Below are 2,678 nucleotides of genomic sequence, written 5' to 3'. Positions count from 1 at the left end.
AACTATATATATATATATATATATATATATATATGCAGTCAATTCTCATTATTCATGGTAGTTATGTTCTATAAAATCACCATGAATGCTGAATTAGCAAATACTGAACCACTTGCTCCTAGGGGAAATACAGGGTCAGGTTCCTGCAAGTCTGGTCACATTTTCCTTAAATAATCAATATATAACCTTGTTGTATGTATGTTTCTATTTAAAGACACCTTTAAAATATATATATAGTTGATTCATTAACATTGAACCCATGGACAACAGTACTCTATAAGTCATACCTGATAAAGCTTATCTAATAGGTGTATTTTTTCTACAAGGCATATTATAGCCTTCTTGTGGATAAGAACACCAAACAGCGCTTCAGCACTAACTCAGGGGCCATCTTAAAGAAATCACCAACAAAAAGCATAGAAATGCAAAAAAAAAAAAAAAAAGTATCACTAAATAGATAGGAGAAAAGGACATTTGTTTACAGTGTGACAGCTCAAACAACAGGGCAGGGCATCATCTTGTTTGAAAACTAAGCATGTGTGTGTTGGGTGACCCAAATTATTTTCCGCCCCGTACATGTCCATGAATGACTGCAGGTGCTGTACAGATTTTGTGATTATAAATAAATTTTAGCAGGTAGGCAAATTCATAAATATGGAATCTATGAATAATGAAGACTATATATCTCTATGTATGCGTAAGTGCATGCATGTGTGTACGTGTGTGTGTGTATCTTATACATTTGCTTTAGAGTCAACAGGTTTCCTTCTCTTTTTACTTCCCTACATCCTCCTTCTCCCAGTTGCTTCTCTCTCAATCTCCTATCTCATTAATGGCACCGACAACCACCTTGTTATTCAAGGTTAAAACTTAGGAGACTTCTGATTCTTCCTTTTTCCCCACAACTCCCTATATTCAACCCATCATGAAGTCCTATTGATTCTACCTCCATTCTCCAATTCCAAATACTTCTCATCACCTCCACTACTGCCACCTTCGACCATGTCACTACCATCTCTTCTCCAAACTCATGTAATGGCTACTCACCCAGTATTGTACATTTAGTACTTATAGTATATTGAAATTGTCTTATTTATTTTTTCATTATCTTTCTCCCTGCATGTAATCTCTATGAGGTTGGGGGCCTTTTCTATTTTGTTTACCACTGCAACCAGTGCCTAGAATGCCAAACAGATGTAAGAAGAATTGTAAGTACACTAAATATCAAGAATAGTAGGAAGGGAATAATTATTCATTGAATATGCATGCATCCTTTCTGAACTTGCCACTTCTCTTTCCTTTTTTAGTTTTCCTCCTCTATTATCTTTTTTTTGGGGGAGAGAAGGGGTGGAGGGACAGGGTCTTGCTCTTTTGCCCAGGCTGGAGTACAGTGATGTGATCATAGCTCACTACAGCCTTGACCTCCTGAGCTCAAGCAATCCTCCCACCTCAGCCTCCTCAGTAACTGGGGCTACAGGTAAGCACCACCACACCTGGCTAATTTTTAAATTCTTTGTAGAGACAAGGACTCACTACATTGCCCAGGCTGGTCTTAAACTCCTGGACTCAAGCAGTTCTCCCGCCTCAGTCTCCCAAAGTGCTGGGATTACAGGTGTGAGCCACTGCACCTGGCCCCTATTATTTTAACCCAGTATGTAATTCCTCGTTACTCATGATACTTGCCTGTCACTGTGTTATGTGTTGCCACAGGAAGGAGGAAATACAGCTGTCACTGAAAACTGAATCATAAATGCTAATACAACTGACTTAATACATTTAATGCATATATTAACTCATAGCTTTCAAAATATTTCATCCCAACACTCCCCAAACTACTTTCTCAAATCCCATTCCCTTGAATGAAAGAGTACACATAGATAATCTTCAGAAAACACAATCACTGTTTGAGATCAACTCTCTGAAACACTGAGTACTTGCTTTCCAAAGTCAGGAAGGGTACAAGCAGTAGATATAAATGGCTCCCTGCATTCCTTCTGGTACTTTTAAAGTGTGATAAGGCTCACTTTAAAACATTCAGATCATAACTACCAACCACAAAAATTGGAGGCTTGTCGCTTCTAATTTCATTGATTCTCTTGCAATTCTTCCATTACTTCCGAAGACAATTTTCTATTTAAAATATTTGTCCTTTATTACTTCAGGCAACTACTTTTTTTTGTTCTCACTTAAGATAAATATATAGCCAAATCCAGCATAGTAGAAATTGCTCTTAAACTGTGAAACCAGAAATATCCCCTTTTGATGTCATTTTCCCCATCAGCCTGGTAGGTCCAAGTCAAAGCCACTAGGAGGTAGCATAAGCTGACATGTAATAAAAATAAATAAACTAAGGCCAAGCACAGTGGCTCACGCCTGTAATCCCAGCACTTTGGGAGGCCGAGGCAGGCGAATCACGAGGTCAGGAGATCGAGACCATCCTAGCTAACACGGTGAAACCCTGTCTCTACTAAAATACAAAAAAAAAAAAAAAGTAGCCAGGGGTAGTGGCAGGCTCCTGTAGTCCCAGCTACTCGGGAGGCTGAGGTAGAAGAATGGCGCGAACCTGGCAGGTGGAGCTTGCAGTGAGCCAAGATTGCGCCACTGCACTCCAGCCTGGGCGACAGAGCAAGACTCCATCTCAATAAATAAATAAATAAAATAAAAAATCCTAATAAAAG

The 2,678-nt window shown here is 39.0% G+C and overlaps 1 protein-coding gene across 1 annotated transcript in view; it reads right to left on the bottom strand.

The window, feature by feature from the left end:
* The window catches only part of CEP70 (centrosomal protein 70), a 113,574-nt gene that overhangs the window by 28,692 nt on the left and 82,204 nt on the right, over window positions 1-2,678 (bottom strand).

The sequence above is a fragment of the Rhinopithecus bieti genome, unplaced genomic scaffold (assembly GCF_001698545.2).
Source record: "Rhinopithecus bieti isolate Rb0 unplaced genomic scaffold, ASM169854v2 scaffold_26603, whole genome shotgun sequence".
NCBI lineage: Eukaryota > Metazoa > Chordata > Mammalia > Primates > Cercopithecidae > Rhinopithecus > Rhinopithecus bieti.
The sequence above is the reverse complement of the archived record's forward strand: the minus strand, read 5'-3'. Positions and strand labels throughout refer to the sequence as shown.